The sequence below is a fragment of the Saccopteryx bilineata genome, chromosome X, assembly GCF_036850765.1.
Source record: "Saccopteryx bilineata isolate mSacBil1 chromosome X, mSacBil1_pri_phased_curated, whole genome shotgun sequence".
NCBI classification, from domain to species: Eukaryota; Metazoa; Chordata; class Mammalia; order Chiroptera; family Emballonuridae; genus Saccopteryx; species Saccopteryx bilineata.
Window position 1 is genome coordinate 103,213,848 of NC_089502.1, and position 13,395 is coordinate 103,227,242.

The following is a 13,395-nucleotide window of genomic DNA, read 5'->3' on the forward strand; positions in this document are numbered from 1 at the left end:
CATCCCCTTTCCCTGTGACCTGTACCTCTCTCCTCCACCGCCGCCCCCACTCCCCTCCTTGTCCAAACTCCAGTGGGCTTCAGCTCTGACAGTGACCTGGTCTTAAGGAGACAAACATCCCTTCCTGTGGAGGAAATCCCTACCCTCTACTTGAATCGCTCTACGGGGTTTGCTTTTCCCCTTAAGTTCTCCCAGTGACTTGACCCCGTTTCCTAGCATCCAAAGCAAAGAGCTGGACAGCGTCACTTGCATGAAGCACAGTCACCACTGGGTCGATGCTCACACATCAAGGGGAGCGCCCGCTCCTCCTGAACCTGAGCTTCCAGGAAACCTCCCCCTGAGTCATCATAAGGTCCACGCTATCCGGACACCCTGTGGCAGTGATCTCTCTCAGTAGCCATTTTCTCTCTGGTCTGGAGGGTGGGGACGATGTTACCAACCTGCTGTTGCCCGAAGAAGTTTCTGTCCCGAATGGCATCGCACCACACGCAAAGGACTTAGCGGACGGAGTTCCTGACACGTAGTGTACGTTCAGGACGTCTGAGCCCCGTGATTTCGTGACAGCTGAGAGCACAAGCTGCGCAGTCACAACTGAAGGGGACAGTGAACCGTCTCCTCTACACCCTCTGGTTACGGACCAAGGGTGTCTGTGCCACACTAACACCCCCAGACGTGCCGTTCCGCACCCTATGCAAGAGCAGTAGGATTTGCTATTTGGAAAAGATATGTCGGGAAAACTGAAGAAGCCAGAACCCGACCCAAATTTCTATGGAGTTTGGTTTTCTAATGATGCTGCCATTTGTCACGCAAGTCCGTAACTCAGGGTAGGGAGTGCTGATGCATTAGATTTAATAATAACAAAAAAGAAAGTGGAAGCTTCCCCTTCAAATGATCTTGTCATTACTCCAAGGGCGGGTCTAGTTACTTGGCAGCGTTCCCGGCCTCAGCTCAGGACTGACGTTTAGCGTCTGGTACGCCCGAGGATGGCCCAGTCTCTTCGTATTCATCATTTCTTTCTTCTCCACTCCTCCTTTCCTGCCATGTGACTAAGACTCTATATCTTTGATCTCCTGTCCTCGTGTCCTGTTTCCGCATCAGGGCAACTGCCAAGGTAGGGTCTGAAGTTATCAGCTGGATTGGGGAGAGAAAGACCACTGCAGTCAGAGGGGGCTTCTTTCAGACACAACGCTCACTGTGGGATGAACGTGCTGCCGATTCCAGTAGCGAGCCGGTCACCGGGCCCTTAGTCCCTGCTCAGTGTTTCCTTCCTTATACACCCTGAACCGAGTTCGTCACATGACCTAAATCAGTCGCCCAGGGAAGCTGGTTTGGGTGAGTGTGGTTTTTGCCCACTGGGCCTAATCACCTTAGGATGCGTTGCAGAACTGAACTGCTGTGGCGTGAACATGCCGTGGGGCAGGGTCCTTCTGGAAAGACTCCGGTGTATTAGAGCTGATGAAAACGGGGAGCAACAGTCAAACATGCACCCTCTCTGCCAAGGCCACTCTGTGCTACTTCTGGTTCACTTTCGTCTCACTGAACTTCTCATGGAGCAAAGGCCTTGACACTGGAAAGACTTGGGCTCTGTTCCGAGCCTGTCACCAACAAGCCAAAGGGCCTTCAGCCGCTCAGCTGACCTGGCTGAGGAACAAACATCTGAGTTTGAGTCATTCGAGTGACGCGGAGAGGTGCAAACTTGACAAGGGACCAAATGGAGAACGAACAGACAAACAAACCCACAATCAAACACGTGGAAAGCCTTTGTGCTAGCTTACAGAACTAGGAAAAGGTGGACCATACGACCAGAAAAGTAAGTTTTGGAAACATCTTGCAATATTTCTGGAGCACCCACCCAGCACTGATTGAAAAAGAGTACAAGAGGCATGCGCTGCAGCTGCTGCTCCCAGAAAGGGGACCTGCCCTGCTATCTTTGGGTCACAGGTCATGGCCTCTTCCACTCAACATTTACAGAAACCTCCCCCGCCGCCTGTAGTTCACATGGTTACAGCTTCCTCCTGGTCAGCAGGCTCCAGGGTCTGGGTCTGATCTCAGGTAAGGGCACATACAAGAATCAGGCATTGAATGCATAAATAAGTGGAACAAGAAACCCATGTTTCTCCCTCCACCCTCTCCCCACCGACTCGCAAAAATCAGCTAATTAATTAAATAAATAATTTTCTTTTTTTAGGGGAAGGGGAGATTTGCAAAAGCTTTCAACAGCTTGCGAAATGTCTCCATTATTTTTCAGTAAGAACTCAAAGTGTAAAGAAGAATTTCCAAAACATCCAGTGCCAAAATGAAACAGTATATAATACGTAAAGGGCACCTTCTACTCTTCATAGTCCTTATGCGACGAAGGGACCGCGGTTTGATGACTTTACTGTACTTCCTCTGTCCCCCCCATTGTCCAGAGTGGAGCTGAGGGACTGCCCTGACTGACACCCACTGCTCTAGGCCCATCAGCCCCGCCCCCTCTCCAAAAGGGGGGAGAGAGCAAGGACGACGCCCTTCAGAGAGGCAGACATACTAGTTGCAAAGCGACCCCAGCCAGGCTGCCGAATTAGGAAGAAAAGTCATTTGAAAAGCAAAGTGTTTCTGTCCACAGGATACAAGTTCTCAGGGCTGCCCCTGCCAAAGGAGCTACTTAGCCAAGGTGTCAGATGAGTGCACCCACGCAGGCTCAGAATTCAGCCTCCCACTGAGGAAGACGGCGCGCAGCGCTTTTTTCAAGCAGGACGGGCGGGGTGAGAGGCGTCCTGGCGCTCACTCGGGGCACTACTGCCCCCTGCCGTCCGCAGAAACCGAATTGACACGGACCGGACGGAACACTGCTCTTCGCCGCCGCCATTCCGCGCAAGGTCCCAGTCCCCGTGGAAGAAGGATTCGCGCCTGATGACCATTTCTATCAGGGACGGTCACAGAACCAGCTGCAGAGTCCCGCAAGGCCGCTTCCCCAACTGCGCACCCGGGCTCTAGGCGACAGGGCGGGAGCAGGGACGCGGTGTTGTGGGCGGACCTCCGCGAGCTCTTTTACATGAACGGATACAAATATCAGGCATTTGTAATTTCCACAAAACTATTGTGATCTGTCTCACAAACTTATCTGTACAATGTATTACAAACTTTTAAAGTAACTAAACACAAAGACTCTCCACAGGAAGTAAATGATAGTACGTGTCATTAGCAAATGTGGGGTTGTGAATTTACAATTTTGTTTTCAGAAACAGGGAGAGGAGCAAGTACGATGTGGGTTTAAACAACATCTTTACTTTGACAGGCATTCTCCTTTCCGCATCCTAAGTTACTGGCCAAGCACAGCAGGTAGTGATGAGAACCTGCTCTCTTTGTAAAGAAGAGACTAATTCTGATGTTAGATTTCTTCTATAAGGATGGTTCTGTTTCCACAGCTGCAATCTAGGCTTTCACAGGAGAAACGTTCAATAATGCTCCTGCTGGGGCCACGTTCCAGACCTACTAGTTTAGCCTCTGGGGACGGTGCACCTGCACCTGTTCTTTTAAACACGCTCCAGGGCAACCGTAAGTACAGACCGGGCTCACATCCGTTGGTTTTAAATAGAATGTTGGGCTCCACAAGCATGGTTGCTATTGCCGAGAAATTAAAAACTTTTTTGGATGTGTCTTTTCTTTCGAAAGCTGTTTATGGCATATTACAGAGGCTAATTTAACAGCTGGTGCACCGGGCATGTGCCCTGATCCCCGACTGCTGACAGTCCCTGCAAAACCCTAACTTGACACTTTTTTCTAATGTAAGGGGCCTGATATTTTGTTCTGTGCCCAGGGCCTCAACCGAACTTATTTCACTTCTGTATACTTACTTCATATTACCTTCATATCTAGAACACATTCACGGACTGAGGAATGTGTTTATGCCTTTCGTCCCCTTGCTTGCCTGACACCAGGTGGCAGAGTGGATGCAGAAGGGCCTGGCTGGTGGAAAGGCAGCTGAGGTTCTGTTGCCTTGGTTACCACTCTGCTGCACATTCCCAGTGTGTCCCTGAGCTGAAGCAGGGGGCTCTGTGAAGGGGACAGCGCCCCTCCCGACTGCGTGTCTTTCTGTAATCAGAGGCTGAAGCTAAGGGCCGGGGTTGGTTGCCAAGGAAACTGAAGCTGGGTCTGTGTGACTCCTGAAGAATAGAAACAGCTAAGTGGAATTTCAGATGCAGGGTGGCTTATGGGAGCCTGTCCTCAGCCACGGATTGAGAGGCAACCATTACGTCCACGCAAAGCACACCTATGTGGAAACACACACAGACACACAGAGACAGGCACAGACCTGTGCACTCCCACTCCTGGCCTTATTGCTCAGCGACCCCTCTGGCGGGGACGTCTGGGACACCTGAGGGGGCAGAGGATGGTGGGTCATGTAGGCAGGATGCAGGCCCACAGAAGAGTCACAGGGGTCCCTGGTATAAAAACAATGGTATGATTTTCTCTCTGTGACTGACTGGGACACGGGCATTGCATTTTCTAAATAGCTTGGTTGAGGTATAGTTTCCAGTTAGTTACGGTCCAATGCAATGACTTTTAGGAAACTTAATGACTTGTGCAGCCATCACCACAATCCAGTTTTAGAACATTTCTAACACCCGAAAGACACCCCGTGTTCCTGTTAGTAATCAATCCCCGTTACCACCTCTGGGCCCAGGTAACAGTTCTTTTACTTTCTGTCTCTGTAGATTTACCTTGTCTGGGAATTTCATACAAATTGACCCATGTGTTACATTTTGCCCCGTTCTCTCCCAATATTTTCTTCCCCCACCTCCAGTGCCTCTGGTCTAGAACTGGACTCGCTGGACGTGTCTGGACAGCACTGGATTCTGGCTCCCAGTCTGTCACTCGGCACAGTATGTTGTCTCAGATGTGACCCCAGATCTCCTCCTACACCCCATACTCGGGTATGGGGACAGAGCCTTTAGGTGGGGAGACGGTGGCCGCTGACTCCCAGGGTTGTCCCGTCCACTCATTCTCCTTGTGCCTCCCTGAGAGAAAACTCAGCAGTTAGCGCCGCCCTCAGCGAGGCCCCCATGCCACGTCACCTACCCTGGCCCTTCTCACTCCTCTCTTCTCCAGGTCACCTGCCTCACAGGGGAGCCAGGACGCACTCTCTACCTCACCTATAGGGGTCAGGTCTGTCTCCCTGAGTAAAAGCTAATTCCCCGAGGCAGGGACTGGCTCTGTGATTCCTCCTCTTCCCCACTCCCACTGCCAGCCCAGCATGCAGCGGGGAGGCACGGGAGACGATGGAGACCTCCACGAGCGGTACACGAGTGTGGCTGGCAGGACTGACCTGGTTTGGCTGCTGGAGTGAGGCCGTCACTCTGCTGTCTGCCAGCTGGGCACAGTCCCCGCCTTCCCTGTACTCCGCTCTCCCACCTCGTACACTGGGATGGAAGTCTTGCTCAGCAAGGGCTCTGTGGGACAGGATGAAATATGCCGACATGTGGAAGCATGTAGCATAACGCCTGACACCTAGGAATAAATTAGTGAAAATAAAATGCCACGTTATCCTTGCTCAGCGCACACCCAGAATGACCAGGCTGAAGTCAGGCCTTTGTATTTCATGAAAGACAAGCCCTGCCTTACTGACCTTCTCCCCTGGGGCTGCGAGAGAAGCCCGGCAGGGTCCACGGAGCTCCAACCCTCTCCTATGAGGTCACAAGTTCAGAATCTACGAGACGTCCCTGTTCTCAAGCCACGTTGTCTGCAGGAGATTGTACGTCGTTGCAGCAATGCCGCTCTGGGGACCGGCTGAACGCGCACTGGCAGAATGCAGACACATTTTCACTCCGGATGGACGGTACGGTCACTTCCTGGGCACACATCATCGGATTCTGAGCTGGGGTGGCTAGACTCAGTCATTCATGACTCCTGAAATGGGAAGGCATTATGTCCAAATCCCGACTCTTAATAACTCAATGGTGTTCTGGTTCTCATGCAGCAGGCACGGAACAGCTCATCACATTCACCAAGCCGTGGACACCAGGCAACAAGTACTGTCCCCTGGAGCCCTGCACCGGGGCCCCGGCCCCAGCCCGCAGGACCCCCTACTGTGGGCACGGACTGGACTCCCATCTCTCCTGGGCTGCAGGGCTCCCTTCCATTAGCTCGGCCGGATGATCTGGAGGCTGTTCTGGCTGCAGGGCCTCCAACAGTGACAGGACTGTGTTCTCTGGAGCGCTCCCTGCTCCGCCTCCCAACTCTGCTCCTCCTGCTAAACTCGGATCTGCTGCTCTGGATTGAGCCGTAGTGACCTCAGGTCTGACAAGGACACACCAATATGGACAAACTAACCTGAATTCTAAGGATAGTTTCCTTTAATATGCATATTTATTTGGCAGCTACAATGACATGATCCATCAGAAACTCCTTCAAGGGGGAATGCCACTCAGTGTAAAGAGGAGGGAGGCATCTACTGGCATTTAGCGCACATTCATAACGGCTCACACAAAGAACGCAATGGCGAACCACCACACTCCAATTCTACATTTCCTTTCTACACTTTCTTTTTAAAGTTATTAAACTGTTTATTTTTTTATTGATTTTAGTGGGGGGAGACTGGCAAGTATCAACTCATAGGTATTGCTTCTCATATGTGCTTTGACGAGGCAGGCGCAGGGCTTCAAACCAGGTCGATGCCTTATCCACTGCGCCACCACAGGTCAGGACTCCACACTTTCTTTAGGGTTAGAATTATTTATTTATTTATTTATTTATTTATTTATTTATTTATTTTAGCAAGAGAAACAGAGAGGGATATACACAGAGAGATAAAATGGAAGGGAAGGAGATGAGAGGCAGCAATTCTTTGCTGTGGTGCTTAGTTGTTCATTGATTGCTTTCTTATATGTGCCCCAATGGGAGCAACGGGGATGGCTCCAGCCAAGCCTATAACCCCTTGTTCAAGCCAGTGACCTTGGGCTCAAGACAGCCACCTAGGGCTTCAAGCCAGTGACCATAGGGTCACTTCTATGATTCCATTCTCAAACCAGTGATCCTCGTGCTCCAGCTCGTGAGCCCACGCTGAAGCCTATGACTTAAGGGTTTCATACCTGCGTCCTCACTTCCATACTTTCTTCCATAATGGTTGTACTACTTTACATTCCCACCAACAGTGAATGAGGGTTCCTTTTTCTTCACAGCCTCTCCAACACTTGCTATTACCTGTTTTATTGATAATAGCTAATCTAATAGGTGTGAGGTAGTATATCATTATAGTTTTGATTTGCATTTCTCTAATAGCTAATGAAGATGAGCATCTTTTCATATATCTGTTGGCCATTTGTATTTCTTCCTGGGAGAAGTGTCTGTTCATTTCCTCTTCCCATTTTTTTATTGGATTGTTTGTTTGTTGTTGAGTTTTAAGGGTTCTTTGTATATTTTGAATATTAGGCCTCTATCTGTGCTGTTGTTTGAAAATATCATCTCCCATTTAGTTGGCTGTCTGTTTGTTTTGTTGTCAGTTTCTCTTGCTGAGCAAACACTTCTTAGTCCAATGTAGTCCCATTCATTTATCTTTACCTTCACTTCCCTTGCCTTTGGAGTCAAATTCATAAAGTGCTCTTTGTAACCATGGTCCATGAGTTTAGTACCTATGTTTGATTCTATGTAATTTATTGTTTCAGGTCTTATATTTAGGTCTTTGATCCATTTTGAATTAATTTTAGTACAAGGGGACAAACTGTAGTTGATTTTCATTCTTTGGCATGTGGTTTTCTAGTTTTCCCAGCACCATTTGTTGAAGAGGCTTTCTTTCTTCCATTGGGTGTTGTTGGCCCCTTTATGAAAAATTATTTGGTAAAAGGATGTCACAGAAATGGCACCCTGAGGAGTGATACCGATAAATCTCCCCAAAATTTCAGCAAGTTCTTCAACCAGAGACAGAAAAATCTATCCATGGAGCATCTGAAGTCCCACATACTGAACACAAAGGTATGATCGAGTGAAAAATTGACTAAATATATAATCAACCCTGAAGGAAACAAGACGGAGAAAGGAACACTCTGCATTTCTCACTAACCTAAGCAAGGGCTGCTTTCACTTGGAACTGAAAGAGTAGGAGCTAAGGTGGGCAAAGGGGGTAGAGAGAGCAAGGCTGCGGCACAGACGTCCAAGCCGAGGAAAGACTGTGCCTGTGGCAACCCAGCCAATGCAAGCTAACCCCCGCGCCAGACCCTGACAAAGACGGGCAACTGGCGGAAGCCACTAGACCCAATATCCTGGTTGGCGAGCCGGATAGTGTGCGAGAGGTTCCTCCTAGCACCCCGGGAGTGGGTGCCTGTGTTAACGGGCAGAGGGGCAGATTCAGAGGCCTTTGCGTGGGCTGTGACCAGAGTCTTGGTGTGGTCCCTGCACCCTGAACAGCAGTGTGTGGGGAGTGCACGAAAGCGAACTTCCCTACGCCCGAACTCTTCTGGGCGGGCAGGGAGCCTCACCCAGTCATACAAGCTAACAGACCCGGGGAGGATTAGCTTAACCAACAGTCTGCTCACCTCCTAACTGACCTATGCGACTCTAACTAACAAGATCTCTCTCAGTTCAGCGATCTAAGACAAGAGGTGAGATATTTTTTAGTGCCTCTTGCTATGCACATAGGGGTGGGGACAAGTTTAGATTGGTAGAGCTTTCATACTCAGGGCTATACATTAAAAAGAGGGATTTGGCAGCTTGTAAGAGCTCCTGTTTTGCAAACAGCGACTAGGGCATCTTCTACCCAGCCAAAACAGGTTACAAAGTGCAAAAAGCCTAGGGAGAGTGGTCCCACAGAGTGCTGAGGAATACTGGACACGCCTGGAGGCACACAGAAAGGCACCTTGAGAGCAATTGGCTCCCAGCCCTGCCTGATTATGCTAGCGGCTCTGACTGATTGGGCCTTAACCGGAGTGGGGATAGAGTGGGGATTTGCCAGCTCTTTGAGCATCTTACTCTCCAGGCAGAGGCAGCAGCAACCCCATAGTTGGATCATCAGGCTGCTAATTCAGGAAGGAGAGACTAGGAAAGAGGCTCCGGGAACACAGACTCTCTCATTGTCAGAGCCTGCAAATGCTAATGAGCCTCGATTAACAAGGAGACTGAAGCCTAATATATGACATCACCATAGAGACTTATCAACTGCAAACCTCTACCTAAGTGTGCCACAGGGGCAGAACCTGGGGTACAGAGTCACCAACCAGGAAGAAGGAGAAGAAAGAAAAAGGAAGAAGATAGCCTCTCAAAATCAAGAAAAATCCACAGATTTTTAACGTTTTCCATTTTTTTTGTTGTTGTTTCTTTCTTTCATCTTCTCGTCTTGATTATTTTCTTCTTCTTCCACTTTGGTCATTTTATTCTCTGCCCATCTTATTCTTTCTTCTTCTTGAACTATACTACCCATAAGTGTTACATTTCTCATTTTCTTTCTTTTCTTCTTCCTTTCTCTCTATGAGGGTTGCACTCCAAAACCCTTAACTCTCTCTCTCTCTCTCTTTTTGTTCTCTTTCCTTCTTTTTGTTTCTTCCTCTTTCTGTTTTCCTCCCTCTATATTAGTTTCTTCTTTTCTCCTTTACTTTTCCTCTCATTCAATCCTCAATCACGAACAAAATATTTTATTTGGGACTCAAATTTTCCTTTGTGGCACTCTGGGTGCTTTTTACTTCGCTTTTTAAACTCACTAGCAGTGCTCCCAACCCTGGCTCTCCATTTTATCTAGTTTTTGCTCCACTTAATACAATAGTAATTTTTTAATTCTCCCCCCTTTTTCCTGTTTCCCTCTTATTCCTCTCATTATATCTCTTAGTCAACCATCACTTACAAGCAAATCATTTTATTCTTGACACAAATTTTTTCATTTTTTGCATTTTGTGGATCCATACCCCTTTTTTGCCCTTTTATCACTTCTAGCCAACTAGGACCCTCTGTTATAGGTAATTTTTGAAAAATATAATTCACAGTTCATCACAATTTTTTCTCAAGGAGGAGGGGAGAGGAGAGGAGAAAAACAACAGAAATTATAAATTTTCTTTTCCTTTTTTTCCTTTTTATTCTTTATTAATTCTCATTAATACTATCAACAAAACCACCCTCAGATGCCATTAAGGAAAAGAAAGTCAAATATCATGGATACAAAAGACAAAGAGGTAGCACAGATAGATGAGGAAAAATCTATGGAGAAAAAAATTTAATATATTGGAAATCTTGGAGCTAAAATGATAGAGAATTTAAAACAGAAATCCTAAAAATACTCAGAGATATACAAGAAAACACAGAAAGGCAATTTAAAGAGCTCAGAAAACAACTCAACAAACACAAAGAATATATTACCAAGGAAATTGAAACTATAAAAACAAATCAAACAGAGATGAAAAACTCAATTCACGAGATGAAAAACGAAGTAACAAGCTTAGCTAATAGAACAGGCCAGATAGAAGGTAGGATTAGTTAAATAGAAGACAAGTAACTTGAGGCACAACAGAGAGAAGAAGAAAGAGACTAAAAAATTTTAAAAAATGAGAAAGCCCTACAGGAATTGTCTGACTCCATCAAAAAGAATAACATAAGAATAATAGGTATATCAGAGGGAGAAGAGAGAGTAAATGGAATGGAGAACATATTCAAACAAATAATAGATGAGAACTTCCCAAGCCTATGGAAAGAACTAAAGCCTCAAATTCAAGAAGCATATAGAACACAGTATTTTCTTAACCCCAACAAACCTACCCCAAGGTACATCATAATAAAATTGGTACAAACCAATGACAAAGGAAAAATTCTCAAGGCAGCCAGGGAAAAGAAGAATACAACATATAAAGGAAGGCCTATTACATTATCATCGGATTTTTCAGCAGAAACTCTACAAGCTAGAAGAGAGTGGACCCCAATAATTAAATTCCTGAAAGAGAAGAACTTTCAGCCAAGAATACTATACCCATCAAAGCTATTCTTCAAATACAAAAAAGAAATAAAAACATTCACCGATACAGAAAAGATGAGGGAATTTATCATCAGAAAAACCCCCACTCTAGGAATTACTAAAGGGGGTTTTCCAAACAGATACAAAGAAAAAAACAAAACAAAACCATAAGTAAAAGCTCCACCAAGAACACAATAAAACCAAATTTAAACTGTGACAACAAAAACCAAAAAAAGGGGGGAGGAGAGGACTGAGATTAACAGTAGCAAAGGACGATGGTGGGCAAAAGTACTCATAAGATAATAAGATAGTGCACTACAATGAACATGGTAGGTACCCTTTTCATTACTTAATGGTAACCACCCTTGAAAAAACCACCACAGAAGCACATGACTTAAAAGAGATAGCAACAGAGGAAAGAAGTATGAAACACAACCAAACAAAAACAAAGGATAGAAAAACAAAAGAGAAGAATCAAACAAGATATAAAACTTACTGAAAGCAATTTATAAAATGACAATAAGCAACCCATAAGTGTCAATAATTGCACTAAAAATGGATTAAACTCACCAATGAAAAGACACAGAGTAGCAGAATGCATTAAAAAAGAAAATCCAACTGTATGCTGCCTACAAGAAACACATTTAAGCAACAAAGATAAAAACAAATTCAAAGTTAAAGGCTAGAAAACAATACTCCAAGCAAATAACATCCCCCCAAAAAAGCAGGCGTAGGAATACTGATATCTAATAATGCTGACTACAAGACAGCAAAAGTACTCAGAGACAAAAATGGTCATTTCATAATGATTGAGGGGACACTGAATCAAGAAGACATAACAACCAAGGAGCACCAAAATATATGACAGCTACTTATTGACCTTAAAACAAAAACTGACAAAAATACAATCATATTTGGAGACCTCAATACACCAATGATGGCTCTAGATCGGTCTCCAAACAGAAAATCAATAAGGATATATTAGCCTTAAACCAAACACTAGAGCACCTGGATATGATAAACATTTACAGGACATTTCATCCCAAAGTGACAGAGTATAAATTTTTCTCTAGTGTACATGAAATATTCTCAAGAATTGATCATATGTTGGGTCACAAAAATAACATCAGCAAATTCAGAAAAATCGAAATTGTACCAAGCATATTTTCTGATCATAAAACCTTTAAACTAGAATTCAACTGCAAAAAAGAGGAAAAAATCCCCACAAAAATGTGGAAACTAAACAACATACTTTTAAAAAATGAATGGGGCTCTGGCCGGTTGGCTCAGTGGTAGAGCGCTGGCCTGGCGTGCGGGGTTCCCGGGTTCGATTCCCGGCCAGGGCACACAGGAGAAGTGCCCATTTGCTTCTCCACCCCGCCCCCTCTCCTTCCTCTCTGTCTCTCTCTTCCCCTCCTGCAGCGAGGCTCCACTGGAGCAAAGATGGCCCGGGCGCTGGGGATGGCTCCTTGGCCTTTTCCCCAGGCGCTGGAGTGGCTCTGGTCGCGACAGAGCGACGCCCTGGAGGGGCAGAGAAACGCCCCCTGGTGGGCGTGCCGGGTGGATCCCGGTCGGGCGCATGCGGGAATCTGTCTGACTGTCTCTCCCCGTTTCCAGCTTCGGAAAAATACAAAAAAAAAAAAAAAAGAATGGGTCAAAGAAGTTTTAAGCGCAGATATCAAAAGATATATACAGAAAAATGAAAATGACAATACGACATATCAGAACCTCTGGGATGCAGCAAAAGCAGTGATAAGAGAGAAGTTCATATCACTTCAGGTCTATATGAACAACAAGAGAGAGCCCAAGTGAACCACCTAACTTCACAACTTAAGGCATTAGAAAAAGAAGAACAAAGGCAACCCAAAACCAGCCGAGGAAAGGAGATAATAAAAATCAGAGCAGAAATAAGTGAAATGGCGAACAGAAAAACTATAGAAAAAATTAATAGAACAAGGAGCTGGTTCTTTGAAAAGATCAACAAAATTGACAAACCCTTGGCAATACTCACCAAGGAAAAAAGAGAAAGGACTCATATAAACAAAATCCAAAATGAAAGAGGAGAAATCACCACAGATATCATAGATATACAAAGATTTAATGTAGAATACTAGGAAAAACTATATGACACTAAATTCAACAATCTAGAAGAAATGGATAAATTCCTAGAACAATACAATCTTCCTAGACTGAGTCAAGAAGAAGCAGAAAGCCTAAAAAGACCAATTAGCAGGGAGGAAATAGAAAAACTATTAAAAACCTCCTCAAAAATAAAACTCCAAGGCCAGACGGTTATTCTATCAACATAGTTTGAATTCTATCAAACATTCCAAGAAGACTTGGTTCCTATTCTACTCACAGTCTTCCGAAAATTGAAGAAGAAATACTTCCAAACAAATTTATGAGGTCAACATAACCCTCATAACAAAACCTGGCAAGGACAGCACCAAAAAAGAAAACTACAGACCAATATCTCTAATGAATACAGA

General features: G+C 45.6%; 1 long non-coding RNA gene across 3 annotated transcripts in view; it reads right to left on the minus strand.

Moving 5' to 3' along the window:
• LOC136317149 (uncharacterized) overlaps positions 1-13,395 on the minus strand; it is a 221,203-nt gene that overhangs the window by 148,433 nt on the left and 59,375 nt on the right. For 2 of the 3 annotated variants that reach the window (XR_010727843.1, XR_010727842.1), the window contains exons 5-6: positions 5,609-5,889; positions 5,309-5,432 (exon numbers count right to left, since the gene is read on the minus strand). This is a non-coding gene — a long non-coding RNA (uncharacterized lncRNA). The remainder of the gene's footprint in view (positions 1-5,308; positions 5,433-5,608; positions 5,890-13,395) is intronic. The other variant, XR_010727844.1, reaches the window with a different exon arrangement.